The sequence below is a fragment of the Macaca thibetana genome, chromosome 12 (assembly GCF_024542745.1).
Source record: "Macaca thibetana thibetana isolate TM-01 chromosome 12, ASM2454274v1, whole genome shotgun sequence".
Lineage (NCBI taxonomy): Eukaryota > Metazoa > Chordata > Mammalia > Primates > Cercopithecidae > Macaca > Macaca thibetana.
This window is the reverse complement of record NC_065589.1, coordinates 92,332,615-92,350,119: the sequence shown is the minus strand read 5'-3', so window position 1 is coordinate 92,350,119 and position 17,505 is coordinate 92,332,615. Positions and strand designations below refer to the sequence as shown.

The 17,505-nt window shown below is 36.7% G+C and overlaps 1 protein-coding gene across 1 annotated transcript in view; it reads right to left on the bottom strand.

Annotated features, from left to right (window-relative positions):
• RND3 (Rho family GTPase 3) overlaps positions 1 to 17,505 on the bottom strand; it is a 1,016,315-nt gene that overhangs the window by 120,509 nt on the left and 878,301 nt on the right. The window lies entirely within an intron of this gene.

The window sequence follows — 17,505 nt, the reverse complement described above, 5'->3', positions numbered from 1 at the left end:
AATGCTGAATGGAAAATTTGTGACATTTTCTATAATAAGACAATTTCGACACCAACATAACATACAATATCAAAGATATTTCTAGTCTCAAATACCTGCTGCTATGGCAACTTCCAAAGAACTCACTTTTCAAAATATTTGGATATACTGAGAGCACGTTAAAAATTTATTGACTTTTCCAAAACTCTCTGATTTGAATTAAGGCCTATTTTTATCAACCTGTTAAAAATTATTTCTGTTCATTATAATTTTTGTCAACTAGTTTTAGAGGCTAAACCCTAGGAGATAAGAAACCAAATAGATTAGGATTTCAAGAATTAAAACATGAGATGATTGAAAATATTACATGTATATTGAGATTCTGATGCAATTAAGGCCAGTGTTGTTTGGCGTTCTCTGTTGGAAATCATGCCCAATAGATGTAAACTGTAGGATATCATATTATGGTTTTTGGGTTTTTTTTTTTTTTGAAGATTAAATATTAATCCTGTGGCTTTTTCTCAGAACATATAGGCCAGTTTTGGGAAGTAATGACAGGTGTAGAAATTACAAGGGGCTACTCTATCCACATCTGCACATTGTCACATTTGACTGGTGTTGGGCAGTGTTAATTGCTGGAGCGAACAGTCTGTTTTTGCTGCAGTGGGAATCATCTCTCTGATCTCTTTGAAAGAAGCTGTGTACATTTAGGAAAGAAAGCAGACTGTAGGATGTTGTCATTGCCCCAGTATGGCTGTATGTACAGCTAACATTCACAAGATATCAAGACCGTGAAAAAAATATTCCAGAAAACTAAATTTTCTCCATAACTTTCTAAAGAAAAGCATTTTATGAAAACATTCTGCATAGTGGCTGAAGCTTGCTGTACATAAGTGTGTTAATCAGATGAAAGAAGTTAACTATAGGAAACTTTCTCCATCTCAGGAAGACTTAATGATAAGCTTCTATGCTATTTTCAATTCTGTTTCATTGTTTCTATATATATATATATATATGAGAATTTTTTTTTTTTTTTGAGACAGTCTTGCTCTGTCACCTAGGTTGGAGTGCATTGGCACAATATCGGTTCACTACAGCCTCCACCTCTCGGTTTCAAGTGATTCTCCTGCCTCAGCCTGGGGTTACAGGCACCTACCACCACGCTCAGCTAATTTTGGTATTTTTAGTAGAGATGGAGTTTCACTGTGTTGGCCAGGCTGGTTTTGAACTCCTGACCTCAAGTAATCCACCCACCTCGGCCTCCCAAAGTGCTGGGATTACACGCGTGAGCCACCATGCTCAGCCAATGTTTCTTTAATCTTTTAAAAACCCAATAATAAACCCAGATCAGATATTTTGCCCTGATATTAAAAAAATAAAAATTTATTTGAATTATGTATAAAGTCATTATAAAAGACACGGACTTTAATAAGAATCTCTTCATAGATAGAATTTCATTGATTTTTCTTCCAAAGTTCAGACAACTTTATTATCTGAATTGTTACTGTCTTAGAGTTACAGTTGAATGTAGCTAAAATAGAACTGAAAAACTCTTTAGAATGTTCTGATTCTCTGTTGAATAAAACTTGGTCTTCAAGGAAAGCCTGGCCTCTCAGGACATTTACATTTCCATTATACTAACTGGAGGTCAGTATAAATCTGACAACAAAATGAAAAGTGCAAAATCCACCAGTGAGCTCAAATTCAGAGGGCAGATTCCGGGCTCAGCTATCCCATTCTTCATTCTATATTTCTGACTAAAACTCTTAGAGTCAGAGCTTCGTGACACAAATAAATTGAAAGTCTGAAGTGACCTACAACATCATCTATTCCAATCCTTTCATTTTAGAGATCAGTTGAGGCAGAGAGATGGTAAGGAACTTGCCTAAGATCACTTGTCTACTTTGAATGCATGCTAGGACTAGAATCCCAATCTCTGGGGCCTGCTTTTCTCATTCACCAAATGATGTTGGACTGGATATACTCACAGGTCCAGCTTTATTATTTTATGTTGTCTCCATATACAGTAAGTACTGGAAGAGACCAAGGATCTGAATATCTTTGGTACCCCTGCTCCATCTCAAGGGACATTTCTATCCAAGGAGAGGTGGGAAGAAAGAGAAAATTCAACGTGCACATTTTGTCTTGGAAACTCCTTTTGTAACCCACTACTGATGTAGTCAGTGCTAGCAGGCTCATCCTGGATATTCATGAGATTAACTCATTAAAATATAACCCCAGTTTCTTAGGAAGAGAAGCCAAAAAAGCTCTCATTAGAATTGCATTTCTATTCATGCAAATGTCTGGTTTTGCTTCAAAAACCGGCCAGTCCATGCCAGGTTTAAAGTTGCATCGTGGTTGCATGATGGATCATGGATGAGTGAACAAATTTCAGCTCTCAAATATTTTTGGCCAGAGTTGAAAGTTAGAATGTATCGGGTAATACGGCACAAACATTCCTCCCCAGCCCCATGTCCATTCCACCCTTTTAAGTAATAGAATCTCTAATTTTTAAATAGGCATGCAGCCTCTCAAAATATAGGTTTTAATTTCCTGTCTTCCTTTCAGTTAGTTACGGCCATATGACTAACATGACTAAGCTTTTCAGGATTTCTCAACATTGCCACTATTGACATTTTGGGATGAATAATTCTTAGTTGTGGGGGGCTGTTCTGTGCCTTGTGAAAATGTTAGCACCATCCCTGGCCTCTTCCCATAGGATGCCAGTAGTCTCTGCTGCCTCCCACCCCCCATCCCAGTTGCGACAACCAAAAATATCTGGAGACATTGTCAACTATCAGCTAAGGGACAAAATGTACCCCAGTTGAGGACCACTGAGTTAAAATAATATAAGTGAAAGCATCCTATTCTACTTCTAAGGAGTATCTTTAAATAGGATGTTCTTTATTATTTCATCTTTCCTGCTGTGATGGCTGGAGCTTGAGCAGCTATTTAGGACAAACGTGAGGCAGTGCATTATTAAAGACAGAAGTGGAACATGATATAGGAAGAGAGATTCCCTATGATCAGTGGAGCCACCCTACAGCCATAGGTCTGCACACCTCTAGACATTTTACATAAGAGCAACATAAACTTCTTTCTCCTTTATTTCCTTGTTATGTTGGGTTCTCTAATAAGGACACAGTTTTCTCCACCTTATTTTCAATCCCTTTCTGGTTTCCTAGAACACAGTTATGTAAAGAGGGAAACATTTATAATCACAATTCAGAAGCAATTGACTGGTCATTAAAGAATCTAAATGTAAAGATTCCTCCTTCCTCACATAAATTTTTTGATAAGCCAAATTGAAGGTACACAAATGTAGATCAGTGGCTTGGAAACTTAGCTATATATTAGAATCATCTGGAGAGCTTTTAAAAAATCCTCATGCCCAAGCTGCATCCCAGACAACTTCCAGCAGAATTTCTGGGAGTGGGACCCAGGCATTAGTGCTGTTTGCAATGCTCTTTGGGTAATTCCTGTATGTGCAGCCACATTTGAGCGCTGCTTGTGTAGAGCATTTTTCTTCAAGTTCCACTTGCAGTTAATTAACCTTGGCTGCTCATATTTGCCTTGTAAAGGTAAGGTATATGTTACATCATGCACTGGAAATATTCTGCAAAATATTATGTTTTTGCTTCTGGAGATACTCACATTTTAGGTGCAAATGGTTAGTGTGGGCCAGATATAATTTTGTACCAGTCAGCAAAATCTGGCTGCAGAAATATTTCGATAACTCATGTTGCTGAAAATAATTGAGCTCATTAAATGGTAAGTTCCATCCCCACTGTTCCCTCAACACACACACACACACACACACACACACACACACACACACACACACACACACACTTTAACATAATCAGTAAAGGCTGATGAACTTGGTAGAAAGTAGTTTTGCTCTGATGGTTAAAAGTTAATAGAATGAAGCCTTCTATAGGTGAATGTGTGGCTGCTATTGGGCTCAGATGAATTTTGAAACCAAATTAGATTCATTTTAATTTTCCCCAGAAGAATAAGCAAAACAACTGTTAGGTTGAATTGCAGTTTTTGCCATTACTCTAATGTAAATCAGACCTAGTGTCATCCATGGTGTAGTTGTGCAATAAGAAGAATCTTCCATACCATACCATCACCAACTCCATCTATTTCAATGAAGACAACCTTGATTAGGGATCAGGAGGACAAATGACAGTTTGCACTGTTCTTATTTCCTTTTTGTCCATTATCTTCAAAGAATATTTTATTCAATGTCTACTGTTAAAAGGTTCTTAATGAAGCTGCAATATATGCATGATCTGAGAAATATTACAACAGGCTGTCATCACAGAAACCATTCTCCAATAATGGGGTTTCTGTTAATGCTAAAGGAGGTGAAAAGAGGGAAGAAAGAAGAAAAGGGAACAAACATGCATTGCATTTCTACAATAAGTCAGTCACTGCAGTAGGCACGTTATTTGTATTATCTCTAAACAGTAATTTAAAAACATATTAACACATGAAGGTACTTATGAGAGTTACAGTAAGTTGGAGGTTAAATAAACTTGAAAGATCATCTACAGGTTAGAAAACTGACTACTTGCCTGGGCTCACTTTGCTGCCTGGGACAAAACTGGGTGCAAAATGATGATCTCCTAGCTCACGGTGGGCGTTCTCATTTCCTGCCTCTGTCCCTACCCACTCATTATTTACAGAATCTAGTGAGCAGAGGCTTTTCCTCTTCATCAAGAACAGAATAAGGAAATTGGTTTACGCTGCAATACAAAAGATTTAAGATGCAAGACAATTTCCTGATGCCAACATCTGCTTACCATAAGAGGACAACATGGAAGATCTCTTTTATGATGTAATTGCTTGTCATCTATTTATGAGAGTAAATCTCAGTAGACTTGGCTAAAGGTAAAGAGTACAGGGTCTAGTGTAACAATTCTATGAAATGTCTTCAGCATCCATAGCATGTACAGAGAAGGCTGAGAACTTTGCTTGGGCTCAACTTATCACCACCTGGCTGGCAATGGTCAGGGATGGCCTTATCATCATAGCTTATTCAAGACTAATAGCAACAATAGCCCATACTCATCTCACACGTACTGTGGATGAGCATTGCCCATGGCACTTAACATGTCTTTGTATTATTCCCATTTTGTAGATTAGGAAACCAAGAAATTTATTTGCTTAAGGTCATGTAATGCCATCAGCAAGGGTGGAAGCTGGATACAAACTCACATGGTTTTCTTTCTATGGTTCTGACTTTAAACTGCTAGCTGTGAGCTCTGTGCCATAAATACAATTATTAATGTGGTTCTAAAAAGGACACATGCTCCAAATGCTATATTTTAGGTTCTATCAAGAAAATCAAGGCATCAGATTATTTCCAAAATCACAGTAAAGTGATTCTCAGAAATTGCCAGTCAGAAGTAAAATAGTCAATGGCGGCTAAGGTTTTTGCTATCATGCTAAGGTTTGGGTAGGAAAGTCTGCCCTGTGGCCATCATCTGAACAGCACCTGGGGCAGGATTACTCACAGGGTTCAAACCTTGTTTTATCAAGGCTTAGTAGGAACTTTGGAAGTTAGCCTCTAGGAGGAACAAAAATGGGAGGGGGAAGAAGCATACAGCATTCAGACTGGAATATATGTTTCTACAATAGGTAGCCTCATGGTGAGCCCCCATTTTTCTGGCTTAGAGAAAAATTATCTGGATCTGTCCAGTGCTCTATCTATCTAGATCTGGAATCTTTTGATATTCAGCAACTCAAAGGTAATTAAGTGACAGAGAAGTGGGTAGTTCATTTAATGCGTGCTATGATTTGGATGCAGTTTGCACGGTTAAGTATCCTGTTGAAATTTGATCCCCAGTGTTGGAGGGGAGCCTGGTGGGAGAGGTGTTTGGATTGTTGGGGCAGCTACCTTGTGAATGGTTTGGTGCCATTCTCGTGGGGAGTGAGTTGTTGAGAATTGTTGTTGAAAAGAGTCTGGCACCTCTCTCTCTTCCTTTGGCTTCCTTCCTCTCACCATGTATGCTTGTCCCCTGTTCACTGTCCATCATGAGTGGAAGCTTCCTGAGGCCCTCACCAGAAGCACATGCTGGTCCCATGCTCCTTGTACAACCTACAGAACAATGAAACAAACAAACAATAAAACCTCTTTTCTTTCTAAATTACCAATCAGATAGTCCTTTGTAGCAACACAAACAGACTAAGACAAAGTGTTTCCCTCAGAATCTGCTGCTTGCTGAAGAGTTTGGGGAATGCAAGGAGGGTATACAAATTTAGCACCAGATAGTGGATTGGACAAAACAACATCCAATCTTCCTTTCAGCGAAGAGTCCTATAAGCCTAAAGGAAATGGAGAATTAAAGTTTAATGTGGCCAATTCTGGACATCACACAGCAAAAACAACAAATAACCCACGTGCAACACCTAGGAGATGGAGCGGATGTGTTTCATGGTCCAGGCAGCTTCCGTACTCTGTCACCGCCTGGGAATCTAACAACCATCAGAGCTAACGATGAAATGACTGAAAGCTCAGGCACTTCAGTACTATTTTCCTGAGCTAGCTGCGTACTGATTTAGACACGTTTCAAAAGTGCTAAATGAAATCCTATTCCCAAATTATGAAACTAAATATTTTCCTTAGACATATCTCACATTGTTCCGTATATCAGGGAAATTTCCCATGACCCTTGGAGTCACCCCTATTTATTTGCTCCCATACACACTTTTTCTGGGATGTAAGACAATCCGGTTGAAAGCTAACATGTAAGTATCCAGTGGCATGTCAAACAAAGCTGTTATTTTATAAGGAAGAAGTGAAAGCTCATTTCAGAAACTGAAGCTTCTCAGGAATGAATTAAAATGGTTTGGTAGGCATTCCTTGAAGCCTATCAGAAAATTACAAGTATTGTTTAGTTAGGAGATAGGAATTAACTAGTTTCTAAAATGCCTGAGTTTGGGATGAAGAATTTCAACAACTTTGTGCATTCATGATGGACAATCCAACTAAAAAAAAAAAGTGCCACCTACATAGTTTTATCACTGTGAAAACAAGGAACGGGTTTAAGCTATTATGTTAACAGAGATTTTTAAGATACGCCATGAAAAAAATTGCATTTCAAGCAGCTGACACACCAAAGGCAGTTAAATTTGGTTTAATTGTTGATTGCTTTGCAGAGTCAGAGACAGAAAATTAATTAAAGTCAATACTCAGTAGACTTGGTTGCTATTAAGTAGCATTTGAAATCTGATTTAATTCACAAAATGACTGATGGAAAGCACAACAGCCCAATTTTTCAAATCAAGCAAAATTTATTGTTTACCTCACTGATAAATGTTTAAATCTAAATGAGCCAAAGAACACAAACAGGCACAAGTGGCAAAATCAATTTAAAACTCACAAAGACCCAAAACAATGATCAAAGCAAGTGACAATGGTAAATATTTTAGTGGCATAACAGCAAGGGGTTATATTGCTGAATACACTACTGTTCAAGCTGTCCCAATCACTTAAATTCATCATGTCCTTTCAAAGTACCCAGTATTCTTTCTGTTTTCTTATTTTCCTTCCATTCTTTCTCATTACCTTGAGCAAAAAAAAAAAAAAAAAAAAATGATTTGTTTTCATCTCTCTAGCAAAGAAACCAGACAAGCAGCAAATGATAATAACAGTAGTGACATATTTAGGCTTGCCAGGGGGGCGGTGGGAGGGCGGGGATGTTAAACAAGAGTAGAAGACCAATACAAACATAAAACATTTTAAAATATGATTCTATATATTTCTATCTTATTAGACTCTCATTTCTACATCATGTTGGCTGACAATAGCATCTCTCTTCTAGCTTCTAAATGTCTATCTCTAAATTTCTAAAAATTAGTTTTCTAATGTTTTATGTACTGGATTTCACTATTCTAGATGTATTTTGTCTTTGTCTTGCCATTTCTGTGATGACTTCTGAGTCTTCACTATGACAGGATAACAAAGAATGCATAAAATTTCTGCATTTTAACATTGACTTTTCTATTTAATTTGTATACCGTTAGGAATGGGTAAAATATGTGTATCTTTTTTTTTTTTTTTTTTTGAGACGGAGTCTCGCTCTGTCACCCAGGCTGGAGTGCAGTGGCACAATCTTGGCTCCCAGCAAGCTCCACCTTCCAGGTTCACACCATTCTCCTGCCTCAGCCTCCCTAGTAGCTGGGACTACAGGTGCCCACCACCACACCTGTCTAATTTTTTGTATTTTTAGTAGAGACGGGTTTTCACCATGTTAGCCAGAATGGTGTCGATCTCCTGACCTCATGATCCACCCACCTCGGCCTCCCAAAGTGCTGGGATTACAGGCGTGAGCCACCATGCCCGGCCATAATTCCTATTTTTACAACTTGTGGTTATGATGATAATATGCTGTAAGTTTTAATTTTATTGTATATTGTAAAATATATACTCAGTATTGAGGATTTTCTTTAACATGCTAGAGTTTATATTATTCAATGATTATAAATTTTTTGAATATTGCTTTTTGAAATACTGACCTATAGGGATGGTAGGTGCCATACATTATTCCCTCCAGCCTACAGATTCATTTCTTTGTGGATTACTTTTATTTCCATTATTAACCATTGCTAGATCAGCTGGAGAACCTCCATTTGCAGCCTCAGGGCCACTCTCTAGCCATCTCTACCCTGTTCAGTGCCTGTTGGCAGAGGCTGCTCCACACACTGCATCAGTGGGCTCTGTGGCCCTCCATCTTCCTGTTGGGTTTGACATCTGGCGGAAGATCAGAAGGCAAGGAAAGAGCAAAGTTAGGGTGTTTATTCCCTCTGGTTTCCTCCCTGTGAGGCCTCTTTACATTGGCAGAGCTACAACCAAAGGCCACACCTCTTGCCAGATAGCCCTTTCCACACAAGGCCCCTTTCTGGATTCCAGTAAAGGTTCCTTTCACTGTCACCTTAAGCCCGGACATGGAAAGCCTGCTGCTGCCACTACCTCTGAGGCATTGCTCCCTCGTTTTCAGACTGCTTATACCCTCTTTACAACTTCGTAAATCGTTCTTTTTATTAATCTCCTTAAATTACCCTTCTTGGATGTGCCATGCATGTTTTGTCAGAGCCTGGTCTGATCATGAGGCTGAATGTATTTCCATTTGTTAGGATATTTTTCTATGTGACAACTTTCATGTATCATGATTTGTTCTCTAAAGGATTTGTTGTATTTTAAAATAATCCACAAAATATACAAAATAAAATAAAATGAATATTGGTAAGAAAAGGAAAAAAAGAGACAAAGGGAAAAATAAGAGCAAGGACTTAACTAAAATTGGGAATTATATTAGCATGTGAGAAATGGAAGCCATTTTATCTCCAAACTTGCTAACAGACAAAGTCAAAGAGAAAAAATATTTAAAAAAGAAGTTCAGGCTGGGCATGGTGGTTCACGCCTGTAATCCTAGCACTTTGGGAGGCCAAGGCGGGTGGATCATGAGGTCAAGAGATCGAGACCATCCTGACCAACATGGTGAAACCCCATCTCTACTAAAAATACAAAAATTAGCTGGGCGTGGCCTGTAGTCCCAGATACTCGGGAGGCTGAGGCAAGAGAATCACTTGAACCCGGAAGGCGGAGGTTGCAGTGAGCCGAGAATGCTCCAGTCTGGCGACAGAGCAAGACTCCATCTCAAAAAAAAAAAAAAAAAAAAAAAAAGTTCATAGGTGAAATACAACATTTGTCACATCAAGAACAGAGAAAACTCCTTTAAGGTAAAGAGGAAACAATGATGCAATAAATGGCATCTTTAACCACATTCTGAATGTCCCAATCAGATGAAAATATTTTCCCCAAAGTGACAAAATACTACTATCTGATTTGTATAATGTTTGCTAAGAGGAATCTTTACTAGTTTAATAACAGTCATGTTTTCATTTTCTGGGTTGATAGGAGCTAACTTTTAATGGGTTTTAACTTTTAATGAGTTATAATGAGTGAGTTTGGAGTCTTATGCTTTGTGTCTGTTTTTGTTTAAAAATATGTTTAAATAATTTCAGAATTGATTTGCAACCATCAAAATGATCAGGCACTAAGAAGAATGAAGCTAGATTAAAGATAGATTGCACTATATATGTTTATTTAATCAACCTAGGATTAAAATGATTATACATGAGCAAAACTGTGGCGCTGGATTGGCATATATAGATTATAAATTAAGAGACCCTAAGAAAACATTTTTCCCCTAATAAATTGTAATTATCACCACAGCCTATTGGCGGCGCTAATCTAGAGAGATGTTAACACCACTAGAATATAAACTCATACTCATCATATTAATAATATAATCATGTAGTGCTTTATAATTTGAAGAGGATTATGGCGCACACACACTGTTTTAATCCCACCACAGTTTGGTGAGACAGTCACTGCTGTCCTCATTTTTATAAATTAGGAGAATGAGTGCAAAAAGGTGAGGTGACTTGCCCAAGGTCTTACAGATGGTGTATGTCAGAGCTCAGAGTAGAACCCCAGAGATCTTTCAATGGGGATCTAGTGTGTTGATTGTATCATAGTCTATGACTCAATGCTTAGGGAAGCTGAGGGGAGAGGGAGGGAGGAGGAATCCTCATGTGGAAAAGCAATATTATACCTACAACTAGAGAGAAAAGACTCGAGTGTATAAATTCCAGTGATTGAAGTTTAGAAAGGACTTTAGAAACCATTCAGTTCAGCCCCATGTTTTGTAGCTGTACAAACCTGAAATGGCTAAGATTCCCCAAATGGCTTCATTTTCATTCCCTCTGATTTGTTATACTTTTCTCAAAGGAGTGCTAAGCCAAGTGAAAGAATCTTTCAATTAAATATATGTAAATCTTTGAATAATGAAGCTGGCAACTTGGAGTATGATTTTTCAAAAGGCATCTTTTGAATTAAAAGCAATCACAAGTCATTTTTGGACAAGTCTTAAACTCAAGTGACAATATAGTCTACAGTCACCATTCCCAAGCTGCACTTAGGTGCCCTAGGTTGGTGCAGGGAACTCACAGGGGCTACAAGGTATTTTAAACTTTGGAGGGAAACATGGTATTAACTGACATCTGCCAATAGCATGAGACCTGCTACCTCAAGGTAGTTTAAACATTTAAACATAGTTTAAACATTATTAGATCATGCTACATTCCTTTCCATGACAGCTTCTTATTGTAAAGCTGAGTTTTTGGCAACTGACACAATAAAAACAAATATGGCACCATAATCAGTGTGAATTAGGAAATGAGGATAGCCATACCTAATCTGATTTCCAGGATTTGAAAAGCTGTGCAGTGCCCAATAGGTGCACACAGCCTGTTAGTAACTGATTGTGGCTATGTACCAGTGAACTAAAATATATTTTATTTTAATATATATGTATTATTTTTTAAATGGCTATTAAGTTGTTAGGACATAAAACTAAGTTGTTTTGACTTAGCTACTTAATAAATGAAACTCAAATATCTCTTGGCCTTGGGACAATGTGAAAAAAAAAATTACTGTAATACTAAAGCTACCATGAACCCAAGCAAGTTTGGGTGTCTTTGTCCTAATGGTAAAGAAAGTGGACTCCAGGGTTAGCATGCCAGCTTCACCACTTACCACCTGTGCTACTTTGAGCCAAACCTCTCTCTGCCTCCATTTCTTCATCTATAATATGGAGCTTATAGTGGGACATACAACAATAGTTTTTGCGTGGATTAGTAAGTCAGCGTATGTAAGCTAGGTAGAAGAAAGCCAGTCACAGAGTATTTTTTCTATTAGCATTAGCCATCATGCTTATATGACAAGCTTTCACTACAGGCCTTCCGATTGCAGAATGTGCCTGCTCAGTCAAATAAAGAAAACGCAAGCTTGGGGACGCTGTGCATGTGGAGCCTGTGACCTAGAGAACTTTCTTCCTTCATTCCTTTTATTGTTTGTTTTATGTGGAAGGAGGCATACCAGAAATTTTTTGGAGAAATTTCAGCTAGCATTCAGTGCTTTCTCAGTCAGAATTCCAGAGAAGGTAAGGCGTTTCAATGTTTCACACACAGCTTCAGAAATGTTCATGTGTACCTTTTGCTTGGTAAACAGAACTGAAATAACTTCAGTCCCTGGCAAGGTGAGTGTCTGCACGGATCATCCTTTTGAGGAAATGACCTTTGAAACAATTGCTATACCTATTCCCACAGCGAGAATTAGCTTTCACTTTCTTCTCTGTGGATCTTTATAGCTGTTCACAGCTATACTTTGGAAATGTCACATCTCTTGAGCTGTGTTTTGTCTGACTTCCCATGTAATTATTAGTTTCTAAAGAAGAGGTGTATTTTATTTCTTTTTAAAGTTGTCTCTTTTTTTCTAACAATTACTGTGTACCTATTTTATGCCCCGAAAGTAGCATAATAGCTTCTAGAGAACAAAAGATTCTGTTTCAGATATTAAATAAGCAAAGATTTAACAATATGCAAATTAAATTACAGCAGATTCATACTATTATAAGTTATAGTTTTAGAAATTATTCAGTGACGTTCTTAAACACAATATACTAATAAGCAAAAAGAATACAAAATTGTACTATCAATATGGAACTAGTTTTATAAAAATGGAAATTAGATATATTTAGATATATGTATGTACACCCATTTGAGAAGTCTGAAAAAATACAGCAAATATGATTAGATATATGCAAAAACTTCATTTCACTTACATTTTGGTTCAGTTATTTCAACTGAAAGAGACAGAATACACAACTAACATAAAATAATAAAGATATTTCATCATCACAGATATCTAGAGAAGGCTTACAAGCATTCCAAGGAACTAATATAAATATGTCATTTTATTAAAATTATTTCTAGCGATGGCCAGCATAAGTACATGTGAATACATGATCCCTTAAGAAGTTCATTTATAAGTCCACAGGCTTAGGTTTGCCTAAAATATAAACTATAGCAAGGTGCTGCTCTGTAAACTTCTCAGGGACATGTGTGGCAGAATATAACAAACAAATCAGTTTACAAACTAGATATTTGCATACTTATTCTCATATAAAATCATAACTAAAGTTAATCCTCTTGTTATATTAGAGCACTGAAGCATAAAAACAATGAAATTAATGGTACATGAATGATAAGGCATCATGACTTGAGGTCATTGCCAAATTGTCCCAATAGATGTTAGTTTTAATAAGCTTGGAGATTTTAATAAATATTTATTTGGCCAACTGGAGATTGTGTATTATAGCATTAAACTGGTCATATTAATTATATGCTTTAATTATTTCTAGACTCCCATAGCTTTTGTTGTTACCTGGAATACCAGAAAATTTCAAGATAATAATTAAATGTGAGGTTTAATATCATCTCCAGAGCAGGGACCTTGTGCAGCATGTGCTTACAAATGATAATAACAGTTAATAATATAAATAATCAATGATGTTAAAGTTAGTTAAAATCAAATTTTTTTCAAAATTTCTCAATATAGCACATAATAAAATAAACCTAGTCATTTGGTTAACTAGTCATCACTCTTGATTTTGAAAAAAGGAGAGAAGGGGTTAGAAATATAAAGGATAAGAAAATGTAATAAGAAAGCTAGTGAGTATTTGGTCAAATAAGAACAGAGCTGAATAATATCTCATGTAACCATATAATTATAGGTGGGATATAAGGAAATATCCAAAGCGTGGCCTAGTGCACTCAGAAAAAATAGTATCACCCCCACGTTCTATTATGAACAATTTCAAACCTAAAGGAAATTTGCAAAACTTGTACAATGAGCACCTGTATGCTCACCACCTACATTCTAGCAAATATTTTGTACCCGAAAGAAGCATTAGAAAACAGAGAAAAGAGAAGTCATTTAGGGTGGCAGTTAAAAAAAAGTACAGTAAACAGCTATCCTTATATCAAAAATAAATAGTAGGAAATAAAATTACATATAAGATCCCATTCACAATAACAGCAAAATATTAAAATATCAAGGAAGCAACAAGAAATGTGAATGATATATATGAAGGGAAATATTTATTTTTCTGAGTCACATTAGATAGTAAATAGGAAAGCATATATTCTTGATTTAAAAAAATCACTCATCATTAAGATGTAAATTCACCTTAAAATAATGTTGAATTTATTTGCAATCTTAATTAAAAGTAATCAAATTACCTTTTACAAAAACACTATTGAAATTTGTTTGAAGGAATACACTTGTGTAAAGTGAGGAAAAATATGAAAAAAATCTAAAAAGGGAGAAAAATATGCAACATATTAAAATGTTTCAAAAAGCAATGTTCAAAAATGGTGGCACAAGAATAGACAAGGAAATCAGTGGAGGAATCTGTAAGAGCCAGAAATACATTCCTAGAAAAACTGAAATTTTAGTGTATTAAAATGGGGTTGCCAAACTGTTGGGGAAAGATGTACTATTTAATACATGTTGTTGGTTCATATGTGTAGCTATTTGGACAAAATGTACTTACTCTTTACTTCATAATAAATTCTACACAAATTAAAGGTTTTAACTTTTTTTTAAATGTAAAATAACCAAAGACAAAACTTTTTTGGTAATCTTGGACTGGGAAAGACATTTCTCAGTATAACAAAAATCTGTAAGTAATAAACTAAAATCCAGATAAGTTTCTTTCAAACACTTATGTTTAATGCAAAACATTATAAACAAAGTGAAACAATAATACCAATGGCAAAGAAAAATAGAGTTGTTACATATGTGACTGAAAGGATTAATTTAACACATAAAAACTTTCATGTAAATCAATAAGAATAAGGCAAATTACTCTGTAGGAATTTGGACAGAAGATATGAGAATGGAAAGAAATACAAATCAACAGAAAACACTAAAATTGCATGGCTTTGCTCTTAAATAAAAACAAGATACATTGCTTAAGTCTTTTAAGAAAGACTTAAAATTTATAAATAATACTGCGCATTAATAAAGTCTAAAGAAAATGCATGCATTAGCTAAGAGATTAATGAATTATATCTAAATTATTCGTGATTAAGAATTAAGAAAACCTAAACATACGGATATAAATAGGTGCCCAAAATATATTGTGAAGGGAAAAAGCAAGTTATAGAACAACACATAGTATGAGATGATTTTGTTAAAAAAAAAAAAAAGTACATACACGCATGCCCTGCATAATGACATTTTGGTTAATGATGGACAATGGTGGTCCTGTAAGATTATAATACTGGGCCAGGTGGGAGGCCGAGGTGGGCTGATCCCTTGAGGCCAGGAGTTCGAGACCAGCCTGGTCAACACGGCAAAACCCTGTCTCTGCTAAAATATACAACAAGAAGAAAATCAGTGGAGTATGGTGGCGCAGGCCTATAATCTCAGCTACTCATGGGGCTGAAGCACGAGAATCACTTGAACTCGGGAGGCAGAGATTGCAGTGAGCCAAGATCACACCACTGCACTCCAGCCTGGGCAACACAGCGAGGCTCTGTAGCAAAATAAATAAATAAATAAGATTATAATAATATAGTTTTACTGTACCTTTTCTGTGTTTAGATGTGTTTAAATACACAAGTACCACTGTGTTACAATTGCCTACAGTATTTAATACAATAACATGCTGTACAGGTGTGTAGCCTAGGAACAACAGGCTATCCCATCTATTGTAGGTGTTGTAGTAGGCTATACCAGCTAGGTTTGTGTAAGTGTACTCTGATGTTTGCACAATGAAATCATCTATGATGTTTCTCCAAAAGTATCAAGTATCCCCATTGTTAAGTGACACATCACTATATACTCATATATATATGTATGTTCACATATTTATATGTGTAGAAGTCCATATACCAAACTATTTTCAGTGTCAACTTCTCAGAAGTGAGATGATAAAGAATAGGAAAAAGAGTCATAGGGACTTTTATTTTTCTTCCATAAAACTTCACATTTTGGGACTTTAAAATTTTAACTAAGAATCTTTTTATTTTTTTCAATAATCATAGGCTAATATTTTTTTTTTCTTTTTTTGAGACAGAGTCTTCCTCTGTTGCCCAGGCTGGAAGTGCAGTGGCATGTTCTCGGCTCACTGCAAGCTCCACCTCCCAGGTTAACACCATTCTCCTGCCTCAGCCTCCTGAGTAGCTGGGACTACAGGCACCAGCCACTGCACCCAGCTAATTTTTTGTATTTTTAGTAGAGACGGGGTTTCACCGTGTTAGCCAGGATGGTCTTGATCTCCTGACCTCGTGATCCGCACGCCTCGGCCTCCCAAAGTGCTAGGATTACATTTTATAATGGAAGAAAATGTAAAAGACTAAAACACTTTAAGTAAAAAAAAAAAAATGATAAAAATAGTTGACAAAAGAAAATCAATTCTGCAGCTTCTTTAGTGAGAAAAGACTGGATTTCACAGCCCCATGCTTAATGTGTCTTATTATATCTGAGTTAACTGTGTAGTTGCACTGTTTCTATCTTCATAAAGTCCTTGTTTAAGGAGCATGCCAAGCATTATTATAGATAGGTATCAGGAATAAGAGAACTCCACCTGCCAACTGTGGTCTCAATTCTGTTGCTCAAGAGAGGCAGAACAGATGCAACCCCCCATAGCATGAGGCTCTCAGAGCCTCATTTGTGCCTGAGTAGACCACAACTTTAACTTACAGCAGACATTTGTTATAGCTACCTTTTGTTCTATACTTACTATGTGCCAAATGCAGCTCTAAACTCTTCATATTATTAACTAATTTGAATCTCATTAACAATCCCGTAAGGTTATTATCCCTTTTAGTATTTTCAGTGTACAGATTAAAAAAAAAATACTCAAGTCTAAAAGGCTCAGTAACTTCCTTAATGACACATATCTGGAATGATGTTCATATGCTAATTCAGGATTTCCTAATTCTAATGTTCATATGGCTTTGCTATACTTAGAGTAGTGGAGTATCTAGTGAAGGGAATTTTTGGGGGGAGGATGGAAAAGAAAACAACTATTGATATACAAGCTTGTATCGTGGTTAGAGAGAGCTTGGGCAAATGTATGCAAGATCACAGGCCTTCCGAAATTTCTGCTCAATTTTCAAAGCTACTGTGACCTGTCAGGGTGGTCATTGCCAATGCACAATGGCTGGGAAGGACAACAAAAGCTCCAAAGATAAAATTTGCTTGATGGCAAGAAAAAAATAGGGTCAGATCTATGTTATGAGTGTCTGAATACCAGAACCTGACCTAGTTTTATTTATGTTAGCAGAAAGGGTTTCTGTGAATATAAAGACTTTGGTAGAAGAGGCTATCTTAGAATGAGATGCCCTTAGATGATATTTCAAGTATTAAAATCTCTGGGGTCAAAGTCCTGCACTAGTAGAAGTGACTAAAATATGAGTTTCAGACTCAAGCAATCCTGCTTCAGATACGAATGACATGCAGAACGTGCTGCTTGAATAGCAGCAGCAGATCTCTTTTGTCTGGGTCTTTAGATGCTCAGCAGGTCTCTGGCTTTGCTAGCAACGGTCATGATGAAAGGGGTGGGATCCAGTCTGTTACAGCTGGTCTCTAGAATT